Source organism: Pteronotus mesoamericanus, unplaced genomic scaffold (assembly GCF_021234165.1).
Source record: "Pteronotus mesoamericanus isolate MK-2021 breed Mesoamerican mustached bat unplaced genomic scaffold, CSHL_Meso_final contig_347, whole genome shotgun sequence".
Classification (NCBI taxonomy): domain Eukaryota; kingdom Metazoa; phylum Chordata; class Mammalia; order Chiroptera; family Mormoopidae; genus Pteronotus; species Pteronotus mesoamericanus.
In genome coordinates this window covers 15,949,728-15,975,041 of record NW_026555137.1, presented here as the reverse complement: position 1 = coordinate 15,975,041, position 25,314 = coordinate 15,949,728, and positions in this window count along the sequence as shown.

Genomic DNA, 25,314 nt, shown 5'->3' with positions numbered 1-25,314 from the left:
AGCCATAAATTAAAGGGCACAGTGCACGGCAGGCCTGCACTAATTTCTGACCGACTAGCTGCACATTTGGGAGGGTCCCAGGATCCCCCTCAGGTTTGTCAATCCACGAGATTGAGTCACAAGATTCGTAAAAGGGCTCTACTTTTGCTTACAGTTCTGTTATAAAGGACACAAATCAGCAAGAGCCAAATGAAGAAGTGCATCGGGAGAGTTCTGCAGGGTCCCGAAGGCAGAGCTTCAGCGTTCCCTTCCCATGGAATCAAAGCTCCTCACCTTCCCAGCACATCCATGCGTTCACCAACCAGGAAGCTCCACCGAGCTCCTGTGTCCAGAGTTTGTACTGGAGTTTCATTACAAAGGCGTGACTGATGGAATCATCAGCCATGTGACTGAACTCAGTAACAGGTCCCGCCCCTCCCTGGAGGTCAGGAGGTTGGGCTGAAATCAGTGGCTCAAAGTCCCATCGATTATACCGCTGGTCTTTCCAGCGTGACCAGCCAGCCCATCCTGAGTCTGTCTAGGGGACCACCCGAATCACCTTGTTAACATATATACTCAGGTGTGATCCAGGGCCTCGTGATAAACAAAGACACTCCTATTACTTGGGAAATTCCAAGGATGCATAGTCTCCCTTCCAGGAACCAGGGACAGAAGCCAGTCACATTCTTTAAGATATGATACCAGCTCTTAGCGTTCCTGTTTTATTTTCGAGATTCTAACTTATGCATTAGCCATGAGCTCGAGGAAGTAAGGAAGGAAGCGTCCGGAGCGGCTCCCCTGTTCTGGCCACTCAACCCAGGGCCGATGCGCTTGTGCCGCAGCGGGGAGCACCCCAAGATCCAGGGCCTCTGCTGCGACCAAGCGCCGCGGCTCACTTGGGCTGTGTGGGCCCCAGGTGCTGCTTCTCTGCCCCTTAGCAGCACTGGGACCGAGGCTCCCAGGACAACCTCGTCACACACGGTCGGCCACTGTGCCAGGAGCGCGGACGAGGCGGCACGGGCTCTTCCGGCTTCTGCCCAAAGGGACACATCACTTCCATCACATTTCATTGGCCAAAAACAGGCTTTTGTGGGACGATATCTGTGACCCGATGTGAGATTCGGGAAGATGAGTTACGTCCTGGTGGGAGAAGGCCAAGGCGGAGCCAGGAGTGGAGGGGACCGGGGTGCCGGAGGCCGTGGGGCGCAGGTGCGAGAGGAGGCGAGGGCAAGGAGGGACCCAGAGGTTCCTGAGGGGCCTAGCTTGGGTCACGTGGGGACACTGGCATCCGGAGGCGGAGGCGAGAGACTTCTCTCCGCCTTTGCAGGATGGTGCTGGAGGTATCTCACTTCCTGGGCCCCCGGCCAGTGAGAGAATATGGCGAAAAGACGAGGTCTCTTCATCTCACAACCAACCAACCCACCCACAAGCAGGTGGCCCTCTTCACCTGGGTGCCCTGTGTAAACTGGGAGCGAACAGGGACCAGGACTCTGACCATGCAGGCGCTGTTGGTTGCATAACTGGGATCAATGCGCTATTGTTTTCCTGCCTGGTTTTTTCCATGATGGAAATGATTTGTGTGCCTTGCTGGGCAGGAGATCATATTTAAATGTTTCCTGGGTTTGATCTCCGTTGGGGGCATGAACTATTGCTGAGCTCAGGCGCGGAGTCACTGGTAAACGGATTTAATTAACTCCGAGTATTGGAGCCGTCGTCATGGGCCGTGGCGGTCCAAGCTGTGGGCACCTGCTGCTTTTCAGCCTGCTCCACACTGGAAGTCATCACATTTTGTACTGACACAGCTCAGAGGAGTTTGACAGCCCAGGAGCCTGGGTGGAGGTGGGGAGGCTGGGAGCCAGGTGCTTGTCATGTGTTTCTGCGTTTGCCCCGAGCCTGGGCAGGTCGTGACACGTTCTCAAGATTTATGTGCTGTTCAAAGACAGCGATGGGGTGAGGGTGGGAGTCAGCTAACGGGACACGGAAGTGTGTGGAGAGCTCCTTGCAGGGATGACACATGCTGAGCTGCCTTCCGAAGAGGACAGGAGGTTCAGTTTTCCTTTGTCTGCTGCGGGAGCGAACGGGGACCAGGCCTGCTTGCATAGAGGCCTCTCTCTATCTACAGCCTTCTGGGCACGTCCCCAACCAAAGTGTCTTCCCTCTTTGCCAGCAGTGTTCCTGGGCTTTTCTGATTTAGAATCAGGGCAAGGGGGAAAGAGAGGGAGAGTCACAGAGGCTGGGGGTGAGGAAGAGGTGGCATAAGGGTGAGAGATCTACTTACAGGAGAGAATCAACAGTAGGGGTGAGATACGGGGTGCCCACGTGCAGCTGCGAAGAGGCAGGCTTTGCAGGGAGCAGAGAGTGAGGCAGAAGTTTTGGAGTATGCATGGAAGAGATGGAGAAAGGACGTAAGACAAGTTTTGCTGTGCGTGAAACTCCATCTTATGCCGTGCTTGTGACAATCCAAAGGGCAATTGAATTGATTTTAATTAAAATTTCCAAACAAACGGCTCTTTCTTTGGATCGGCATGGGGCGTTTGGGGGCTCCCAAGAATCTGAGCTGCTCAGTAGCTGGGATCACTGTGGGAGCTCGTTGCTGGCAGGAAATACCCTGCCGGTGGTCCCAGCTTTACCCCAGAGGACGCTGGGCAGGGCTGGCTACTTCCCAACAGAGCCTCGGCTTACCCATTTGTAAAATGGCCCTGCGCACCCCTCCTGGGTTGTTCTCTTCAGGCTGCATGTGGACAGCAGACTCTCACTGCAGGTCTGACGAGCAATGGAGAGTGTAAGGATAGCTGGTGTGGCCCATTCCGCAGGTCAGGACAGGAACGCGGTGGCCATGTTTCTTTGGAAGCTTTTTTTCATGTTTCTGCTCCCTGCTTCTTACCAGACGCTGGGCTCCCTGCATCCTAAGCCCTCTAAATCGGGAAATAAGATGCGTTGCTTTTACCCTGACCTGCCCTGTCCCCCAACCAAAGCTCAGAAGCTATACTGCTTTCTTTGCTACGATGCGGCTCATCAGTCGGCTTACTCAGCATCTGACCCAACTTCCTCCTGCTGTGTCTTGGGTTCTCCGTTAGCCTGTTCTTCCCAGCGCCTTTGCACTAGGGTTCTGGATGTGGCGCACGTTCTACCACCCAGGGGCATGTGCTGAAACTAACCTGGAATGGTGTTAAGTGGGGAGCAGAGGCAGCGCTGGTGAGGTGCCTAGAGAGAGCATGATAGCCGTGGCCCCGGCTTTCTGGTGTGAGGGCTGGGAGGTCCCTGGTCCTGGCAGGACGGCAGGTCATTTGGTGCCTGGTCCTCTGGTGTGGCTTTGGCAGATGGACCCAAGGCCCAGCCTGGCCAGCATTCGCCCTCCCAATTGACTCCGTGAGCTGTTGCGTTCTCTGCAGCCCACACACGCCGTTCTGCTCTCAGGCACGTTGACTCTCTGCAGCCCAGCCCTGCCCGGCACCTAAGAGGCGGGCAGCTGTGAGGAGCCTGCCCCGCACATCGGGGGCGGGGTGCACTTTGTGATGTGAACCTGGTCTCGGTGTCACAGGGGACAGACTTGGCTGGCCGGCCCCTTGGCCTTTTGCCATTTGCCTTCTCCTTCTTCCCCTTGGGAACCTGGTCACCAGCATGCACCCTGGAGAGGGGTGTGGGGTCGGTCCGTGGGGTAGGGAGGCCAGCGCGCCGAGAGCCACGGGTGCTGCGTGTGTGTGGAGTCTCTCCAGACGCTGCCGTGCGCCCCCGCTCCTGCCCAGGCCTCGGGAACCTTCGCTGTGTCTGAAGTTTTATTTTTAGCTATACGGTTCTGTGAAAGCCTTCATGCTTTCTCTGACATTGCTTTTCCAGAATAATCCAAGGGTGGGGTCTGATGCTTGTAAGACTCTACTTTTCTGGGTTTTGTTTTCTATAAGAAACATGAATGTTAAAAATACTGTGCTTTTGGGTAATTAACTTCCCATAGTGGTTAAGGTGGAGGGACTAGGACGTGGGGGAGGTAGGTAAGAGGAGGGGCTTTGGAGTCAGACTGAGCGGCTTTGAATCTGGGCTCTACCACACGCTAGCTGTGTGACTGTGGAGAAGTAACTTAACCTCTCTGAGCTTCAGTTTCCTCATCTATAGATTGGTAACATCAACAGTACCTATTTAACTCACTGGGTTATTATAATATTTGAATACGGTAATGCATGTAAACATTTGAATGGTGCATGGTACTTAATAAGAGCTAATGAAAAAAGTTTTTATTTGTAATTGGCCTCAGTTAAAAAGGACAAAGTAAAATACCATAAACTAATATAAAACTCGCCCTTGAGCAAGAAGTTTTATACAAGGTTAACCCAGATGGACCTAGTCCCTTGGCTTGTTAGCCTGATAGGGGGTGAGAGGAGGAGACCCAAGTGGATTCTGGGAGCATCCTGGGAAGGTGAGAACTAGGTTCATTTAAAGGGATGTGGGGAGGGCAGACTTGGGTCTTTGTCTTGCTTCTCTCCTGCCTCAAGGGCTGCATTCCCCTGGCTGCACGTGGATTATTCTGGATTCCCTCCCTCTTTGTGCACAGGTTTAGGCAGAAGGGCCTGCAGCAGGCAGGCCCAGGGCCCTCACTTCCGTTAAATGGTTAAACGTTTAGACCTGAAATCCTCTTTGGGATAAAGAAATTCCGGATCATTAACAGGGACCCATCCTCAGGCTATAAACAGCCCTGCAGGGCCTAAGCTCCTTGGTCCCCCAGAAGGAAGGAAATCTGCTTTGCTGGATGATTACATAGTCCCCTAAATTCTCAAGGGTGGGGGCATCCTTCTCTTAGAACAGAGCCCTGGTGTGGCAGGGAGGAGGGGAAGATACCGGGTTTGTCCCTCAAGTCCCTTCCGCAGACGTCTCCTCAGCTGCTTCCAGATCCCCGCTCCCGTCGCATTTGATCTCTAGGATGAGACATCGCGGAATTCATCTGAATAAGTCGAATCCTTCTGCCAACAGCCTCCAACTGCACTTACAACATGAACTATGTGCGGAAGGGAAGTTTGAGAAGTGCTTTAGAAAACCTTGACTGAAGGCTTTTGTTATTCATCTGAAGTTAACTTTGGGGCTCATGGAGAAGATCAACATTTGTGGCTGTGTGAGGGCGTCAGAATCGGATCCTTCCCACGTGGCTTTGAAGACCCCGGCAATCGCCACCTTCCGTGGTGTGCTTGGCTGTGGGTTTGGGTCCGAGCTGCCGGCTCCAGGCCCCCGTCCCGCCCCCCCACCCCCGCCCGCCGGCCCGGGACTATCCCACCCATCCCCACCCTCCCCAGGGACCGCTTTCCCGCTGTGCCTCCCAGATCTGTTCCTGGGCTGGCCAGGCCCCATGTTACAAATGCAAATGTCTGATCACAACTTGCTCTGCCCAACCCCTGGCCCCATTTTGAAATCTCCTCAGCTCTGGTATCTGCCATGAAGAATTACATTGATTAGAAGTAGCTTTGAAGGGACTTGTCTTTGTCATCTGTGTTATCAGTTTAGTCCAAAAATAGCCTACCTTTAAATTCCTTTCCTACATATGCTCTTCAGTTAATTTTTCCCCCTCTCCTTTCCCACTTCTCTACTAACCTCCCTCCGGTATATCCCGCCTCCTTCTTTCTCCTGGACATTTTTTAGCCCAGGAATCCTTGTGCCCCTACCACGTTGCCGATCTCCTCATTTTACATCTGATTTACAAACAAAACTGCCATTGTCAGACCCTTCTGTGCTCGCCAGAAGTGCCATCTAGTGAAGTAATGTATCTCAAAAAAAAAAAAAAAAAAAAAAAAAAGGAAAATAGTGTTTTCACGCTCCTTCAAGAATTCTTTTCACGCTCCTTCAAGAATTCTTTTGTCTCCAGTTGCGACACATGGAACCAAATAGCAGATGGAATACATTTCTTCAGTTTTAGAAACACCAAATGGTTCTTTCCTTATTTGATTTTTTTATAGTCACACTGATTCTCCATCTAGCCTGTGTCTGTTCTCTGCAGCCCCCCGCCCAAGATCTCCTAGTTCTCTTTCTCATGAAAACAACCCCCAGAAACACAAAAAGTTTGGGCTCTTGAGATGTCCCTCCATGTAGGGAGGACAGGCTGGCTAAAGACTAGCAGTGTCTTAGGTACAGGAAGCACAGCTTCGGGACTGAGACTTTGGATTCAGAGAAAATAATGTGGGTTCTCCCAATTAGGGGCACACAGCTGGAGAGGAAGACTTGGCTTCTTTCGGGAAGGAGCTGCCCCTTCCTACCTTTGCGGCTTGGATAAGACATAGAATTAAGAATCCAGTTTGGAAACGCATGACCCAGGTCTCGGATGCTCGGAATGGCTTCCGAGGGGGCCAGTTTTCTATCACATTTTGAGTTTCAGTGTGATAGTCATTTCACACACATTTACAAAGTGTGCATCATGGGTAAAGCAGAACATTTAACACAAGGTCCAGGTGCCTTTGTCCTTTGGCCCTACAGAGTAATGGTTCAGGGACAGGCTGAGACCAGCTCGTACATAATTATGTTCCAAAACAAACATAACCACCGAGACAGAGATGCCATGAGGGGCAAAGGGGTTGTGGAAAAGGGACAGATCACGTCCTTCTGGAGACAGAAAAGAAGTGAAATCTACTTTAGAAGCTCAAGGAAGCAAGACAGGAAAGGTTACTTTTCCCAGCATGAATTTTGGGAGCTGAGTTGTTGGAGGAAACAAGGAAGCATTTAAAAAAGCCTGTCTGTGTGATTCAGAATCATATTATTCACATTTCTATTCCATACTGATATGTATTTTACTTAAAATTCAAACATGAGTTGTAACTGCCTATAAAAATAATTCTAGTCTTAGTCACAATTCTATTGCTTAAGACAACAATCTTTTTTTTGGTCACCTTTTTTTTTTTACACTTTTATTACAAAGTTACCAATAATTTCTCACTAACTCACCAATATGAATAATTTCTTAATGGAAATAGAAAGAAAGCTGGCCTAAAATGTGTTATCTTGGGCAACAGAATAGCAACAGGGACTGTAATTAATTATTAATGACTCAGCCCTGTAACCCCCACAGAGATTTAACATTAGCCAGTTGATGAACAGCTCTTCTGACTCTGTGCTCACGTGGAGATAGATGATTCTGTGATCTGACACCCAGCCCTCGCCGCCCGTCCTGGGCCAAGGCTGCCATTGCATGGAAACAGTATGTTGTGGTTATTTCTGTCTGAAGAATAGTCACCACTCAGCTGCACAGAACCCCAGCCCCTCAATGCCTTGGACGATGGGCGGAAGGATGGCTTTATTCTGGGGAGATCCTCCCGGGACTGCCTGGCCTTTCTAACCAGCAGAGCGGCCGGATTCTGAATTCCTGATGTTCGGCTCTGTCTCATGGGGAACGTGATCAGGAATGCAGAACCCCTGCCCTGGGGTACCCACCTGCTCCGGGGAGCTCCCAGATGGGCAGCGGGCTATGGACTGAATTGTGTCCCCTTCAAATTCCTATGATGAAGCCCTAAACCCCTATGTGAAGGTATTTGGAGACGGGGCCTTTGGGAGGTAATTAGATTTTGATAAGGTCATGGGGGTGGGGCTCCAGTGGTAGGATTAGCGTCTTCAGAAGAAAAAGAAGAGACCGGAGGGTTCTCTCTCCGCCCTGTGAGGCACTATGGCAATAAGGCGGCTGTCTGTCACCTGGAACAGAATCAGCCGGCACCTTGAACTCAGACTTCTGGCCTCCAGAACTGAGAAATAAATCCTGGTTGTTGAAGCACCCCCATCTGTGATATTTGGTTATAGAAGCTCGAGCAGATGAAACAGAAAGCAGCTTTGCTCTAGTGACGATTGCCACCGCGGGGCCCACAGGGCGTCCCTCTCTGGCTTTCCTGCCGCGCTTCCTCCCGCGCGGCCCAGCACGCCCACAGGTCAAGCCCAGGCTTCCTGACTCGTGCCTGCGAAGGCCCTGGTGGGGTGGCCCTTTACAGACGTGGTGGTGGTCTCCACGAGGTGATGGCGGACCACAGTGTTCGTTAGGAAGCAGGGAGGGTTTGTTCATAGTTCTTTTCTTTGTTTCTACATTGGAGTGATTTTTAAAGTTCAGAGTTTTAAATATCGGGGTTTGCTTCCTTCCCCTTTTCTTAGCTTGTAAACCACATTATGTTCTTGGTCGACATGTGGCTGTTCTCTCATCTGTGGGTTTAGAGAAGCAAAGAGGAGCTCCCGTTTGTAGGGGTGGGTGAGCTCCCTGCACCCAGGGACCACCAGGAAGTCTGGCACATCAGCCACGGGGAAGGAAAACGTCAGAAATCACTTAGGGGTGCCAGGGAAGGGACATGTAGAAGGTGGGAAAGACGCAACGGCAGGATTGAGAGGGAAGAGAGGCTGAGGAGTGAGAAGGTGAGCCTTCCAGGGAGCCTCGGGGTGGGCCCTTGTCCCCTGTCGGGGGGCTGCCTCTGGTCTGGACCGGATGCCTGGCCCCAGCAGCAAAGGGGATGCCAAGGAGGAAGTGAAGGCCCAAAAGTCAGCTCCACTGACCAGGGCGGGAGCCGCCTTGGTCCACCTGTGAGGCCTTAGGAACCAGGACATCACCTGAGGTGGGAGCAGGGCTGAGATAACGTGCCTGAGAAGCTGGGCCTTTATCGCAGCTGCTTTCAGGGAACCAGGTGTTTACCTACTTGAGCACAGGAAGGGGAAGTTGGGAACAAAAAGAGCCGAGTCCCTTCTGAGGAGGCCGGGTTTCTGGCATATTGACCTTCCTCGATAGCGAGAGAGGCTGCCCCCTCTCTATCCTGCCAGGAGCAGGCCCGATAAGAACCAGAGGCACTTCTTAGGTGGTCTTTTCCTTTGCATTTCTACAGCCCACGAGCTGCCCAGAGAGAAGTGGTCCCTGTAGCTAAGCTTAAGGAGCCTGTTTCCAGGGCTCCCGAGTCCCGGACCCACACAGATTTGCTGCGTAATGGGAACCTGGGGCTTCCACTGCGAAGCCCACTCTGCTGGGCGTGAACCAGAGTAGGAGCTTCTCCCAGCACACAGCTGACAGGCAGGCAGTCACCTCTGTCACCGGCAATGACAATAAAAGCGCAAAGGTGACGCCCATTTGGGGCTTGGTGTGTGATAGCTCCTGGCACAGGGCAGTGCTCACCCATCTGCCTGGAGAAAAGGGTCAGGTGACAGCAGACCCCGGCGCTGGCCCAGAGAGCGAGGAAGGGGCAGGTTGGTCCTGGGGGCTTAGCACCCTTGGGTGCTACAGCTGGGCCACTGAGACGGGGTGTGGGGTCAGGACTCCATGCTCTGCAGGATGGAGGGTGGGCAGCGCTCGGGTGCTGGAGGAGTCGAGGAGGGGCCAGGCCCAGGGACAGCATCTCAATAGACTCCCGCCCGTCCATCTCCTGCCTTCCAGCCCCCACCCCGCTTCCCTGCTGCTGGAGATATTTCCCTGAAACTCCCCTCCAACCAAGACACCCCCTGCTGATGGGCTTTCAGACAAAAGATGATTTATTCATCAGACGTGCATTGAGGCCCAGGAACGACGTTAGGTGCATGGGTGGGGAGACGAACGTCACGGATCCCACAGGCCACTGAACGCCGGGGTGTGGACGTGGGCACAGGCAGGGCAACAACTCTGCAGGGAGGAGAGGAAGGGGTGCCGTTCAGGGCCAGCCTGCCTTCCCTCCGCTGGCTTCCCGCTTTAAACCTGCTTTAATGACAGGGTTTGCTCCATCCTCTCCTCTGCGAGGTCTCCATCTTTTTTTCTTTTTTATCCTCACCCGAGGACATACTTACTGATTTTAGAAAGAGAGGAAGAGAGGGAGAAAGAGAGGGAGAGAAACATCAATGTGAGAGAGAAACATCAATAGGCTGCCTCTTGTACACACCCCAATGGGGAACCGAACCCTAACCTAGGTATATGCCGTGACCCGGGATCGAACCTGCGGCCTTCTAGTTTACGGGATGATGCTCCAACCTACTGAGCCACACCAGCCAGGGCAACGTCTCCATCACTGTCCAGGTCCGAATTCCCTCATTCCAGGCCAGGAGCTGCAGCCTCCCTTCTGACTTCCCAGTGCCGGTGCCCAGCAAATGCTCAGTAGACGTCACCCTTCTCCCTGTTCCCAGACCCTCCTTAATGAGACCCAGGCCAGATCATCCGACTAGTCTTCCAGGAGAGAACTTTATCTTATCCATCCGGTGACCTCACAGCGCTGGCACAGAGAAGTCCTCTATTCACATGCAGAAATCAGTATAATACTGAGGAAGCTCCCGTTGGCAGGGTATCTGAGGGAGGCGGAGAAATAAGGCAAAGTATCTTACAGAGAGGGTTGGTCAGATCAGGTGGAGCAGAGCCCTGAGGGGTAGGAACAGAAAAGAGTGAGCTGGGAAGGTCTGGAGCGGGGGCTCTGCCCTGGGGTCCAGGTGTCCGGGAGGCCTCAGTCTAGGGCTGGGTCTGTGTGGTAGGACCTCGTGTGGCAGCTCAGCTAGGGCCACCGAGGAGCCAAGTTCTGCGTTTCCGGCTGACCTGGAATGTTTCCTCAGGTGCCAGGAACAGCCCCAGCACGTGAGGTGCCAGACCCAGGAAAGTTAAAGAGACTGCAGCTTTGAAGCACAGTCTGGTATCAGCCTGGCAGAAGGGAAAAATTTGCACATGATTCCTATTAAATGGGAAGGTTTTTCCAGGATGCTCTGGAGGCCCTGTTCCTGGTTTGGTTCAGCTTTACAAATTCTTCCTCTAAATACTTCTGCAAAGTTTAGCTTGGTTTACATATGGAGGAATTAAAAATAGTCTACTTCTCTACCTTTGGAAGGGTTGGTCCCACACTCCTCAGCGGTCTTGCTAAGTTCCAGAGGGAAAGGGGATAGGTTTGTAGGGACAATCTGCTCTCTCATCCCATTTGGGCCACATGGAGGCCTCACTTGTCCGGGAGGCCAACCTGGCCAACGAGCAGTGGCCGACACTTACCTTCTGAGTGGGAAACCCAACCAGGCAGAAGAGAGGGTTTCTTTCCAAAGTGGGAAACGGATGCTCTTAATTTCCATTTAGGATCCCTCAAGTTTTATACCCTCGCTTCAAAAAGATTTCAGTTTTTTCATTGGGATGCAGGTGGTCCTGCCTGCGACCACTTCTTCCCCCTCTGACGGGGCCTTTAGGCCAAGACAAGGTGCAGTAGCTGCGGGAGGCCCCGAGGCCTCTGTTTCCCTTGCAGAAGTGTAGCCGGGTGCCCATGGGCAGGCCAGGACCAGCTCTGTCCCCAGGAAGGCCACTCGGCCTGAAGACACACCCAGGGGGCCCCAGGTGACAGCTGGCAGGAGCACACCATCCCAGCCGCCACAAGTCTCCAGGTCCAGAGACACTGGTCCCAGGAGTCCCCCTCCTGGTCAAGGCCAACGTCACGCAGCCTTGTGCTCTGGTCAGCAGGAGAGCAGCAGGGACACCTGACTGAGCCGTGTCCGCACCGGCCATCAGCAGCGCGGGGCCTCAGCCCGAGTCTCCGCCCACACCCAGGGAAGTGCTCCCTTCCAGCTTCTTTTTAATACCATTCGCTGGCTATTTCCTCCTGAAAGATGCTCTCCGCAGGCGATGGGTCAGCTCGTTGCCGCTGCCCTGGAGACCGCAGGAGCTCTTTGTTCCGTGGCCCGATGCCCTGACCCCCACCCTCTTGTCTTCTCGGTCTGTCCACATCCATGCCCCTGAGAAAGTTCCACCTGTGCCAGCCTGGCCCAGCTCTAGGCAAAGAGCAAAACAAAGCTTGCAGGTGTCCGGCCCTGCTCTGGGGCAGTTGGTTGTTGGCAGTGGGGTTCCCGGATTTTGACGTCCATCTTGGTCCTTCCCCTCCCCCACTCCACTTGCTGGCCAAGGAGAATTTCAGGTTATGGGGGAGCTGAGGGGAGAATGGAGAGGGATGAGGGTCAAAAGCCAGATCTTCCTCTCTCTCAGCCTTGGTTTTCTCATCTGTAAAATACCCAACATGGATGGCACATGTGCACGTGTGACTGTGTGGTGTGTGTGTGGGGGGGGAGTGTGGCGAGGATCATTTCTGAGGTTCATTCCTTTAGTTCTGAAACACCTGCGGGGCGGAGTCCGGACCAGTCCGAGACCTTCTCCCAGAACTGAGGGAGGAAGGAGATAGCATGGTGGGCGGCGTCTCCTTCCGCCCCAGCTCACCAGACGTGACACAGTGGCGCCCATGGCTTCCCTGACCACGTGGACTTTCCTCCCCAGCCCTCCCTGTGCCTGTCTCCAAGCCCCAGCCCGATCCTGACCCACAGGTCCTGCCAGCCCACCGTCGCCATTCCCCGGACCCCCTCCTCCTCCCTGAGGCTCTTTTCCTGGCACTCCTCAAATCTTGGGGACTTTGAGTCATCGAGTCCAGCCTGTTGTTGGGCTCTGGGCCACGGGCTCCTGCCAAAGGCGCGTCCTCTTGTTTTGGGCACATCTGATGACGGGCGCTCACCGCCCTCGGTGGCTGGGCCTCTCGGAGGGATCGTGACTGTGAGGCTGGGTTACCTAGACCTGAGCTCTGCGTCGTCGCAGAGCCAAACCGGGCAGGTGTAGCACTTCTCAGAGACAGTCTTCGGCTCCTTCTGCGCCTGCGTCCCCAGATCAGACACCCTGGTTCCCCAGCCCTCCGTCTCCGAGCGGCTTTCCTGGGAGCCACCTCATAGGTGCGGAGAGAGACGTGATCCCGGGCTTGGAGCCCAGTGACCGGAGTCTGAACCCCACCTCCTCCAGGTTAACCTGAAACCGAAGACAAAACCTCTTCACAAGCTTGTCAAGAGGAGGAAATGAAAACGCAGATGACTGCACTCTGCAAAGCATTATGCAAATCAGATCAGAACTATCCTTTCTGCTTTGTCTTCCCATCGCTTCCCCATGTTCCTCTTATCTCCGCGCCTGTGTTTTTAAGATTTAAATTTAAAGTTGATTTTAACTCAAGATCAATGTTAGTGTTTAATATTTAAAAAGGAGCTTTATGCTTCTTGCACGTGCCCTGGAGCCACTGTCCCGCCCGGGGAGCCTGGCCTGCTCTGACTCACTGTGCCGTTCGTCTTGTTGGCAGGTCGTCGGCTGGCATTCTTGGCCGGCTCCCCGGAGCGATCTCCAACCCTTTCTTCGCTTGCCCGCTTCCCACTTGCCTTGTGGCTGAGCATGGCCCGTGGAACGTAGGGCAAGAGTGTTGGCAGCGCGGGACACGCTGAGGTCCCGCTCCAACTGCTGCCCGGTGCCACTGTGGGCGGCACCACGTGCAGAGGCGATGCTCGGGCCTGGGGCGGCCGCCTTGGAGCCCTGGGAGGGAGGACAGAGAGCTGTGGCGACGCCCCGCCTCCGCTACCGAACCAGCCCTAGGATCTTCTGTTGTAAAGTAAACGAATGCTTTTATGGTTTGAGCCATATGGCCATGTCCAGCCTGCTGCCGAGTTTTGTAAATTGAGTTTTGCTGGCATGCTGCCAGGCTCCTCTGCTTACATATTGTTGCTGGTGCTCTGGGGCTCCAATGGCAGGCGTGCGTGTGACAGGTCGCGTTCTGGCAAAGCCCGAAGTGTGTACTCTCTGGCCCTTTGAAGGAAACAGCTTGCAGACTATCAATTTAAGTCATTGGCTGCTTGGGATTCTGAGGACCGTCAGCCAAGGGCATCTTACCTGACCCAGTCACAGAAAAAAGCACCCACAGAGCCTACACCCAGGGACGCACTGCTGAGAGAGGACGGCCTGTGGACTGATTGGCTTGAAGGCTCCTTGACGCTGTTGTGCCCTATGTGCATGCTGCTCCTGTGTCTCCAACCCTCTGCGTGGTCACTGGGTCATCGATCCACACAAACGCCCAGTGCGGGGAGGGGATGATTTTTGTTTGTTGTGCATTTTTTAATTTTTAGAACAAAGAGGCTTCCTCTCAGAAGATCCCACCTCTTCTGTCACACAGAGCAGAGCCAGGCCACATGTCTCTCCTCAGCCAGACCCTGGTCGCTGGCCAGGCCAGTGGCTCCACCAGAATCGCCTTGGGTGCAGCCAGGTGTAGCCTGCGTGGAAGGTGGTCATCCAGATACAAGCGGGAACAGCGGGAGGGCCCACGTGGGGGCCACCAGCCCCGATGGCCAGTCTTGCCTTTTACGCTTTCACACAGAGAACTCTTTTTATTACGCACCTTAGGGCTCCAGATCGTGTAGTAATGGATGCACACCTCCTTCTTCTAGCATATTCTAAGTGTTTGCCGGGTACTAGGCTCTGTGCTGGTCACCCAGGGAGACAGATATGCACATAAAGAGCTGCTGTGCCGCTACCCCTGTGACAAGCGCTCTCCCAGCTAAGGACTGATGACAGCTGGAGATGACATGGAGAAGGTGGCATTGCATCTACTGCTCTCTCTTCTTTGAGCTCTGGGGTGTGTGAGCAATCATGCCATTGACGCCACTGAGCTTGATGTGGGAGCCAAACTGGGGAGCAGAGCAGCAGAAGCTTCCATCGTACCTCCGAAATCACACCCCCAGGACAGGGCACCCTCTGCCTCTGGAGGGACAAGAGGTGACACTTACACAGCATTTCCCCTGTGCTGGCACTTTTCTCAGTGCTTGGCGTGCAGGCTGCGGCCAGGGACGAGGGAAGGGGCATCCCGCCTGGAGAGCGCTGGGTTCTGACAGCGCACAGCCTGTCTGCCCGATGAGGAGAGAAGAGAGTAAATTGGAGGAATTCTCCCAGAGAAAGGTTTATCGTCTGCATTAGGTCCCTCTTAGCAGGTTCAGTGGTGATAGGCTATCAGGAGTTCTCATCTCTCTGCTTCCCTGTGGCCATCACTACGCAGGCTGAGCTTTGGCTTGGTGCCTGAGCTTCTGAGTCCTCATCTGAGGACCAGGGGTGCCAAACGGTTCATCAGCTTGCACCCAGCTCCGTCATTTGATTATTCTTTCACAGACCCAATAACGATGGGAAACCAGGTACTGGAGGAAGAGCCGTGCTCTCCCAGAGACACTGTCTGGCTGGATTGCTCACGGAGTTCGATGCACGCCCTCGCTCTCGGTGTGCCCACACCAGAGGCTCTTCTGGTCTGTTACTCGGAGACAAGGCAGAGGTTGAACGTTGGCATTTTGCGACAGGCTGGAATCTGGGGCTCTTGCCAGGTCCAAGTTTAACTGGCAACGTTTCTGGTGGTTTCAGAGAGGAGACTTGTTAGGTCCTGCTTGCCTAATGGACTATGTCACCGCCCTGGAAATAAGATCGCCTGAACCAAAATGTCTTTGGTAGGTGATGGGAGAAAGTACCGGGGCCAAGTTAAGAAGAGACTGGTGGAAGGCGTGGAAGGGTTGCCACCTTAAATAATGCGACCTCTGCTGGAGGAGCTGTACGAGTGTTACCTCATGAGAGCATGCAGTGATGCCTAAGATGTTGCTGGGATGGATGATTTGCCCAGGTACAAAGAGCGCAGTGGTCTAATGGTTTCCATGGCTACTTAGGAAGCCCAGCCAATAAGGTCCTGTCTTTGCTCAGGGCTGTTGCACAGGTGCAGGGCGCTTAGTGCGCAATCTGTACAACCACGCATGGAAACCAGCCTATTCCACAGCATTTATTTGACAACTGTTTTGTGCTAAGCACATGCTAGGTTATTTGAATAAAGGAGTCAACTGCAATGGGCCACCGAGCTCAGGAAAAGACAGGGAGACAGACAGCACCTCTCTATTGGGCAGCATGGTAAATGTTTTGATAGAGGCTCATGAAGGAGCCTGCAGAGGGTAGAGGAGAAGCCCTTCGCCTTGACCGCAGTGGGGGAGACAGAAGAGGACTAGACTAGGGAAGCATTCTAGAAAGCAATGTGCCCAACATCTGCTATGCTCTCCTGGCCAGAGAGCTTGAGATCCCTTTTAAACTGTGCTGTTGTCTACCACGGAATCCTCCTTCTAATAGCACGGATTTACTGTGAATGAGATTTCTCTTGCTGGAGGAGAAAGCTGGTCCCCGAGGAGGTGTTAGAGGAAGAAGGCGGGACCAGGAGCTGGCCCCTGTGTGCCGTGGTCCTGTCCCCGTGGTCTGCCCTGCCCCCCACCCATGCTCCGAGGGACAAGCCACCCAGCTGTTCTGTCTAACTCTGGGGCTAACTCCACTTGGCCAGGATTTTAATCTCGCTCTGTTTTCAGTGGTAATCGTTGTTTAAACGAAGTGTCCAAATGTTTTTCAAACTATGAAAATATAATGCAGAGGCACATGTCTTATCGGAAGGACACAGATCTTGTCACCCACCAAGACACCAATAAGTAAGGCGTCTGGGAGGCCGAGCAGCTGTTGTCATCTCTGGACTGTGAAGTGAAAGTCCCACTTAGAGGGGACCCCTAATCCTCACCCATGGATATGTTTACTCTTCACACAAAATCCCACACTGACCAAGACGCCATCTTCCCCAGACCTGCGTCAGAGACACGTCAGCCCCCCCACCATCCAGCCCCCACCTCCTGTCCACTCTACAGCTTTATAGGGGAACCAGGGCCTGCCTTCACCCCCGACCGTCCCCTCCTCTCTTGCCTAAATTACATACGAAACTTTCAGTTGAGCTCCTTTCCCCGCCGGCCAGTCTGCTGCCCACCCCTCGGCAGCCTGACGTGGCTTTCTAAGCAGCAAACCGGATCAATTTGTTCCAAGTCATGCAATGGTTCTTCATTATTCTCAGGATAAAACCCCAATTTCTTCACCTGGCTTCCAGGCCTCCCACGATCAGACCTGCCTTTAGCTCTCCATTTCCCTCCCACCCCCGCCCCAACACAGCGTGCCTGTGCTTTTGTATCTGTGGCTTTTGCTGGCATGGCTCCTGTGGCTTATCTTGCTCGTCTCCAGCGAGCCAACCCCTTCTTTTCCTCTAGGACTCAGCCTGGAGGGGCCCTTTGTGGGAGGCCCTCCCTGCGCCTTGCCCAGCTGGTGGAGGAGCCCCGGCTGATGTATTTCCGAGGGTTCTAGGATGATCCCTGAGAGGCGACTTCTCTCAGAGGATGGCCATCCTGCACTGGGTCGGTCCGTAGGCTAACAGCTGCTTGAGGGCTTTGCAGAGTCTTATCGAAAGCACACAGGAGGCATTCGATCAATCCACATTGAATAAGTGATGAATCTGAAGTCCTAGGGAAAATGGAAGACATAAGTTATTAAGGTCTGGAGGTACTTGATGAAGTCAAATATACCATTTATTAGTTAAAAGTGTTTTTAGGTGTGACAATGACACAAAACCTCATGTAATACTGCCTGGCAAAGAAATTTGTCTCGTTTTAATCAAAGACCCACCCACTGCGTGGAACTGCGGAAGTGGTGGCCTGCGGGGGGAGGCTGGGAAAAGAACCCTCTTCTGGAAGCTCTGCCTACAGCCTGTTTGGTGCTTAGCCCTCCTGATAATTCTGTGAACTATCTAGGTTTCTTTCTCTTTTAATTAACTAGTAGAGATTCTAGGTGCTTGCCACTAGGAACTGTGGCAAATATGAAACTTTTACTTGAATGCCAGAAACATTTCAAAGCGATAGAATGCCTGGTCTTATAGAATTAACTGGAAATCTTATAAAAGGAGCTTCAGAAGCAGCTGAGGTGCTAGAAGCTGAGCTCCAGGGAGAGAAAGTGTCCCTGTTCTTGCCCCCTCCGTGAAAATTTTATTTATTTATGTAAAAATTATTTTAAAAATTTTATTGTATTGGGGTGACATTGGTTAATAAAATTACATAGGTTTCAAGCGTACAACTCTATAATGCAGCAGCTGTATATTGCATTGTGTTTTCATCACCCAAAGTCGGGTCTCCTTCTGGCACCATTTATCCCTCCTTTGGCCTCATCTACCTCCTCCCATCCCGTTTCCCCTCTGGTATCACCATGCTGTTGTCTGTGTCTGTGAAGAACTGGTCCCTGCTTCACACTCCTGTGTACTCTCAGCGCTGGCTTCCTGCGTTCAGTTGCCGAATGTGCGAACTGGAAGGGATGTCAAGTCTCACATGGACATGCCCCCATCGGCTGGAGAGAGGCCAAGGTGCCTGAACCCCACGGCTCCGTGGCTGAGCGCCCGGGCCCCGGGAATGTTTCTGGCCGCCCCCGCGGCCAAAGGGCGACCACTCGGAGAAACACAGAAGAACTGGAAAGCTTGATAATGAGACTAGCCCTTGTCTAACTGGCTAATTAACACATCTGAATACCTGTAATCTGCCTGCTTGTGTATAGTGTATGTCTTGAGAGGGCCTGGAACAAATCTCCTCGCAGCGCACAGCAGCCAGGCGGGCACGCGCGGAGCCTGACCTCTCAGCGACAGGCAGTGGGTCAGGGCCCTGCTGGCCAGAGCCTGCGTGTCGAGCCTGACGGGGGGCCACACTCCTCAACCCTCAGGCAGGGTGGCGACATCTTCAGGGGTGAACTTCAGAGAGATTGTTCCTTGTCAGTTTTCTAGACTTTTCCATTACAGCATTTTTACCTAGAAGGTTTAATTAGATCCATCGAGTTTTTTCTTTACACGGATTTAACTTTGAGTTTCAGTGTCTTAAGTGTCTTTCCCAGGGGTTGGCCTGGCACCTTTGGAGGCTGCACTTCCTTTTTCAGGCGTGGGAGCCACCCAGTGCTGGGAAGTGCCAACAGGTCAACTGGCTCCGCGGCTGCTGGCTTGCGGGGTGACGCAGCCTCTGCTGAGTCCTGAAGTGGCAGCAGCTTCTGGAGCAGAGCCCTGCTTTTCTTGGGAAAAGGTGCTGCGTAGAGATAAGGGATAGAAACCACTTTCCAAGTTAATGAGCTCGCTCAGCCTCCCAGGGCCCTCCCTTCCAGGAAGCTTGCAGCACTTTGGGGCTCCCCTCCCTCCGAAGCCTGGCTTCTGCGGAGCCCAGCCGGCTGTTTCCCTTTTCAGGGTCCTCAGAAGCACCAGGGAAGGGGAGGCCGCCCCTCTGGCCTCTCCTGGGGTCTCTGGGTCACTCGGTGAAACCCCAGTTTCTTAGACCAGCTGGGTCCCAGACGCACTTTGAGGGGAGCCCGGTGTCGCCGGGCTGTGTGGGAGTGCTCTGTGTGTCAGGGCGCCAGGCTTAGGCTGCGCTGTGGCACCCCCCACCCCATGGCCGGATAACCAGGGAGCAGCCCGTGTGTGGGGGGCAGACCTGGGCCTTCTCCCCTGCCTGCCCCAGCCCCAGGGCCTGCCTCCCCGCAGCTCCCTGGCCGCATGGCTGCACCGTGAGCTCCCCAGAAGCTCAGTGCTAATTTCAGTGCCGGCCGCTCTCAGTGTGGGCCCCTGGCCTGTGAGGGGCGGAGAGCGCATTGGACCAATTCAGACGGCTGGTTGGCCCGCCTCCTCACCAACGAGCTGAGCCTGGCAGTGGGCGGCCTCCCTGTGCACGCCTCAGGGCGGTCGGTAAACTCGCTCTTAATCTGTGGTGCAGGGGAGGGAAAATAATTTTCCCTCTACCCTTTGAGGTTCTTGGCTGAGACCGCCCCCCCACAGTAAAAAGGCAGATTAATCGGAGAGATCAAAGAGAAGTTTAATAACATGTGTCAACCTAAATAAAGAGGTAAACCAAGGCAAGCTCAAATGACCAGAAATTGCATTTATTTGGAAAGAGCAGGGGAATTGCAGTTCTGGACACATGCACCATAGCAAGCTACAAGGAGTGTGTTGAGGGTGTGGTGTGGGCTGCATTTATGTGCAGTGAGGGCAGAGAGGGGGAATCCAGCCAGAGTCCAAGTAGTGCGCCCCAGTGGGCTTGAGGATGGGAGGCGCTTCTTGGAGGATGTTCACTGGCCTTCTGTAAACCAGTCTTTGAGTTCTTAAGATCCGTTCATCTGAGGGTGCCTGCCTGAGATTCTTTATTTCATTGCCTCTGGTTTCATTTTAGATTGAAATCCTTTCACGTACATTGACCTCCTGCATACATGGGAGATACCGAGGAAAATCACGAAACTCCCCCAGATGGATAGTCTGACTATCTAGTTAGCTGAGAAACACGGAACGAGATTAGTGGTACCCAAGCTCCTGGTGGTTTATAAGAATTCCTAGGGTCAGACTGGTTAGGAATTCAGATTCCTGGGCCCCTCCTCTGACCTACTCAGTTGAGACCTCTGGGGCCAGACCCAGGAATCTATATTTTAAAACGTCTCTTTGGGCATCTTTATACTTAGCTTTGGGGATCTCTGGGCAGGGGGATCACTGGGCAATCTCCTGCCAGAGGCTCAGGGAACAGGATCTTATTGCATAAGCGGGGGGAGGGGAGGCGAAGCAAAGGAGGCTGCAGCTGGGCCTTTTTAACTCGGCCCTCCTGCCAGTCTCAGCTTTTGCCAGTGAGGCCCTTTCATGTTTCTTCTTCGCTGGGTGAAGCAGTCAGCCGCATTTTCCCTGAACGCCCACCGCTCCGGATTGGCTGGGCAATTGTTCAGTTTGGCGGAGCCTTTCTGTGTCTGTGGGTTTGGGTTGAGCATTAACAGCCACATTGCTGCTTGTGCTCATAAACGCAGGTAGACCCAGCCACCTGGGGAGGAAACTGGAGATGCCTCCCAGGCCCATGGGGTGCTCTGAGGAGAGGCGACGCTTGGGGCGAAGACAGGAAGCAACAGAAGCAGAACACCGGCCCAGCGGATGGGGCGGGGCAGGGACACTGAGTGTGAGCAAAATGACAGCAAGGTGGACAGCCAGCCAAGGAAGAGGAGGAGGTGGGGTAACTCATCAATGGGGCAGTGTTAATCTGGGCAACAATCACAATTTCCACATTTCCTTCACCCTAGGCCTAAATAAAATCACCATCCTTCCCAGCTCACCTGCCTCAGGTGAGGGGATGAAGAAAGACAGGCAGGGAGAGAAAACTTCATTCCTTTGTCTTCAGATCCTGCCAAAGTGCAGGCCCATTGAGGAGCTGGGGCCGAGGGCCAGGAAATCCTTTTTTTTTTGGTGTGATTTACCCTCTGCCTTCATTGAGCATTTTATTTCTCTTTCTTTTCTTTTGTGGTAATGGTCATAGAGACTAAAGCAGGGATTTAGCAAATAAAAGTGCAGGATGAGCAGGCAAATTTGAAGAATATCTCTACCTGCCAACTTTTGTAATTTATGGAAACCAGCTGAATATGGGATATATAGGGCATTCTACAAAGTCAGTAGAGGACGCGAGACAACATCATTAAACATGGGACGCGTCCTGGCTCCACAGAATGGCTGGCAGCCCTGATTAAAGCCATCATATTTTACAGCTATTTTTGAGCTCTGAGGTAGATACAGAGAAGGAAGTACAACATGAAATATACACACACGTGCTCACCATGCTAACTGCTTACTCACAACAAACCAGTTTCTAACCTGGTCTCCTGCCCAGGAGCTCGACACAGAACACTTCAGTTTATCATGAGCGACACAGTGTGATCACTGACTGTTGTCACAGTGATCATTTTTGGTAACCACCTGTCCATCTATTGGACTAGATCTGACTGATCCACCAGAATCAACCAAGAGGGTCTCTTGGTGTTGGGGGCCTGAGAATCACAATATCTGATTTTGATTCTTGCAATTTTTCTCACAGCTCAGGACATCGTTGTTCTGTGTCAGCTATAGATTTGAGGGCAGGCATCTTACCTTGGGCTTCTTTTGTATTCTGTGCAAACTCTTTTTTAAAAAAATTTTTAGAGAGAGGGGAAGGGAAGGAGAAACACCAACGCGAGAGAGAAACATCGATTGGTTGCCTCTTGTATGCGCCCCGACCAGAGATGGAGCCCACAAACCAGGGAAGTGCTTTGCCTGGGAATCAAAGCAACCACCTTTTGGATGATGCTCCGCCAACTGACCCACACCGGTCAGGGCTAATAGATATTTGTTGACCGATTAATATCCAGAATTAACTATTCTTATATTATTAACCACTTTGAAATATTTTAATTTCTCTGTCCCTTTTGAAAAACACAATTCCATGCCTTACTGTAAGCTTTCTGCAGTGTGTTACAAGCCAAGATAACTAAAATATATGTGCGTTGTTTTTCTAAATAATAATTAGTTGGCCAATACACAGTTCTGCTGGTTACACGGAACCAAAAAGATAATTCTCCATTGAACTTAGTTTTCCAAATAGTAGTTGGCTGTTCAGAAGAACTCGTTGTTTAGGAGCATAAGACCACAAAGTTCCCTGGGCTTAGGTAGCTGTTCAGAGGTTAACAGTGGAGGCCTGACTACAGGGACGGGGAAATCCTTGGGCAATGGCAGTTTGAATGTCGCTTTGTTCCTCCCTGAGTGAAACCCTCTATAGCTAACAAATGCTAAGGTGGTTATAGAAAGCTAGATCTTTCAATGGAGAACTCATGTTTGATACTTTCATTTACATGCAGCACATTTGTTATTTATTGAGGCTAATTCCCTGTCAGGGCCAAGCTCAGGGGTGGTTGCAACACTGAACACTAAGAGGAAAGGAAAAAAAAGAGAAACTCTGCCAATCGGTCCATGGTCACCTGTTTCAGAAAAATTTATGCAGCAGCTTGAGGTGCCAGCAGGTGTGGGAGGGGCTGGGGGATGGCTGGGTGCTGGGAGGGGGTGGGAGGAGTATGCAGTGTCCCGCCCCTTAGTTTATCATGATGTCATGGGCATTAGATACAAATTCTGGGTCCACGTGGAAACCCAGCTGGACAAGGAGGACCCCGTGCTCTCTTCTTCCAGAGCCTGACCCTGGAGTTTGGGGTTCCAGTGGTGTCCTCCCCCCACAGCGATCTTGCTGCTCTTCACACAGATAGGAGCTCAGATGGGCAACCCCCCTCCCCACCCACACCCACGGCGGCCTCATGGCAGGTCAACCTGCAAGAGCTGACGTCACGCGGCCGGAATTGGGAGGCCTGCCCAGCCCAGGTGTGCTGTGCGCAAGGAACTGGGATTGGAGGAAAGGGACTGGCGGCAGGGAGAAGAACCTTTACAACACACAACACACTGCACTCCTGCATAGTAAATAACAGCCTTTGACTGTCATGGAGCTGGTGGGGAAGCGTTTGAGATCTTGCCATACAGCATATGTCATCAGTTTGGCTCAAGTTAACTCATAAAAATTAAAAAAAAAAGAAGCTGGGGGCCTTGAGATGTGGCAGAGAAGCCAACTGCTTTGGGCAAGGCTGGCCTCTGTCTAGGGGCCTGGGGTTTGCAGCGGTAGGTGAGCAAACACCTCTCTTGGGAGAAGAAACACTATCATTTCCAACCCTGGAGGGCAAGCCCTTATAATTGGCATTTCTGCTCATCTGGTTCTGCAATAGCATCGGAGGGAAGCAAAGGCACAGCCTCATCCTTTAGGGAGGAACTACAAAGTTTGAAAAAACGTTAAAAAGTTATAAGTTTTAGCTAGTACTTAAGTTATAACCTGGGGTCCTGTTTGGGTGGAAATGCCCAGAGTGGGGTAAAAATATAAGATAATCATTCAAACCCTTGCCAAAGGTACTCTCAGCAAACTTGTAAATAATTAAAAAAACAAACAAGCAAAAGAATTAAAGCAGTGGGACGCAGGGTGGGGGGACCCATAAAAGCCTAAGTAAGGGGCAGGCCTTGTCCTCAAGGGGCTTGAAGTTAGTTTGGGAGATGAGCCAGAAACACTCATGAAAGTTAGCCAACCGCACAGGGTTAAAACCAGTCAAGTCCAGGTCAAGGTGGAATAGAACAGGCACTCCCCAGTGACAGACCACAAAGAACAAGAGTCTCCAAACCCTCTTATTGGCACCAAAGAAGAGGAACATGCCTGTCCCCTGCTTAGGATTCCTCCCAGGCTCCTTGGTCATCGACAGCAACAGTCAGGAGTTTGCCCAGTAGATACACGTTTTATTAGCATCTGCGGCTTCCCTCGTCCTGCCTGGCTGCTGCCTTTTGTTCAGTGCTGCGGCGTCTCATGCCTTTGCGCCCTTCAACACGCTGCTCCTTTTGCGTGGGCCGCCCCCTATTCTGCTTGCTGTCCCGCTGTCAACTCTTACTCATCTTTTACAACCTACTTAAGCACCAGCCCCCCAGGGGGGTGTAACAACACCCAAAGGGTAAGTAAAAAAGGGAAGGCTTTTTTTTTTAAAAATCTGGCCAGAGAGAGTCAAATACATCTATTTCGTGGGCTTTTATTATATATTTTCTAGGGGAGAGCAAGGTTTCTTCAATAAATGTGTAAATCAACTGACAACGAATGATACAGAAAAAGAAGTTCTAGGAGAAAAAGAGGTCAAAGTATTTGGGGGCTGTTTTCACCCCACTTCCCAAATGTGTCCCCATGTGCTCTGGCTGCCTGTCCCTGCCGTGGGAAGTAAGGATAACCTGTCATTAGAGGAAAGAGAGACCCCTGCAGCCTGACTGGGGGTGGGAGGGGGAAGATGTCACACTAGACGCTGTCGTGGAGTCAGCCTGTGAAGATGAGTGAGTCGTAGATAAGCAGATGGGTGGGAAGCAAGTGAGATACTCGGAAAAAGACAGGAGCAACGGTAGCGAGTGGGGAGGGGGCCTAGCAGGGGAATAGCCCCTTGTCCTGAAGCTGGTCACATGGATATGATGACTGCATGTCTGCTAAAGAGACTGAATATATGTCCAGGGACCAGCTTCAGGACCTGGAAGTATAGTCATTGCGTATATATATATAATTATACTAAATTATATACATAAAATTTATATTTATATATAAATATACTAAAGTATACTATAGTCATTCTATATAATTTTATATATAGACATACTCATATTTATATATATTTATTATATTATATACAAAGTATTTTTATATATATACAAATATGAGTATACACACACATATACCTATATGTAGTATATGAGATATATATTTAGTCATTATATATAGTACATATAGCATACATGTAGTCACTAGATATATTTGCTCTAGTGTTTATACTCTACCATTAAGTACTGTACAGCCCTTTTAAGGAAAACAAATTCTGGATTCTGGGACCAGTCCTATAAACCTTCAGAAGTCTGCAGGCCAAGAGCACAAAACACTGCGTTATTAGTTAAGGGCTTTACACAATCACTGTGCCAACCCGATCATAACTAAATATAAATAATGAAACATCAACATAGCCCTAGATTGGCCAGATGGCCCAGAATAGCTTTATTTTGGAGTTTTAGATTATTGCAATGAAAAGCAAGTGATTAAGAACTTACCTTTACCTAGCACACCTGTGATAATGTGCGCACAGGGCCCCAGATGCACACGGGGAAATGGAAATATTCCAGTTTAGGACAACAGCGAAATTGCTCTAAGGGAGGAAATGTCTCTTGTGTCTGTGAAACCCATTACTGGCTTTTAGTTATACAAAGGTTTACCTGGGTCTCTTGTATGAGAAGCAGAGGTTAAGGCAGACGTTTCTTTGTCTACGTTCTCTTTTCTTCACGGCAGCTGGAGAGACAGAGCGTCTGTCCCAGGGACCCATGAACAGAGAAGGGTAAGTGAGAATGAGTCCCAGCAATA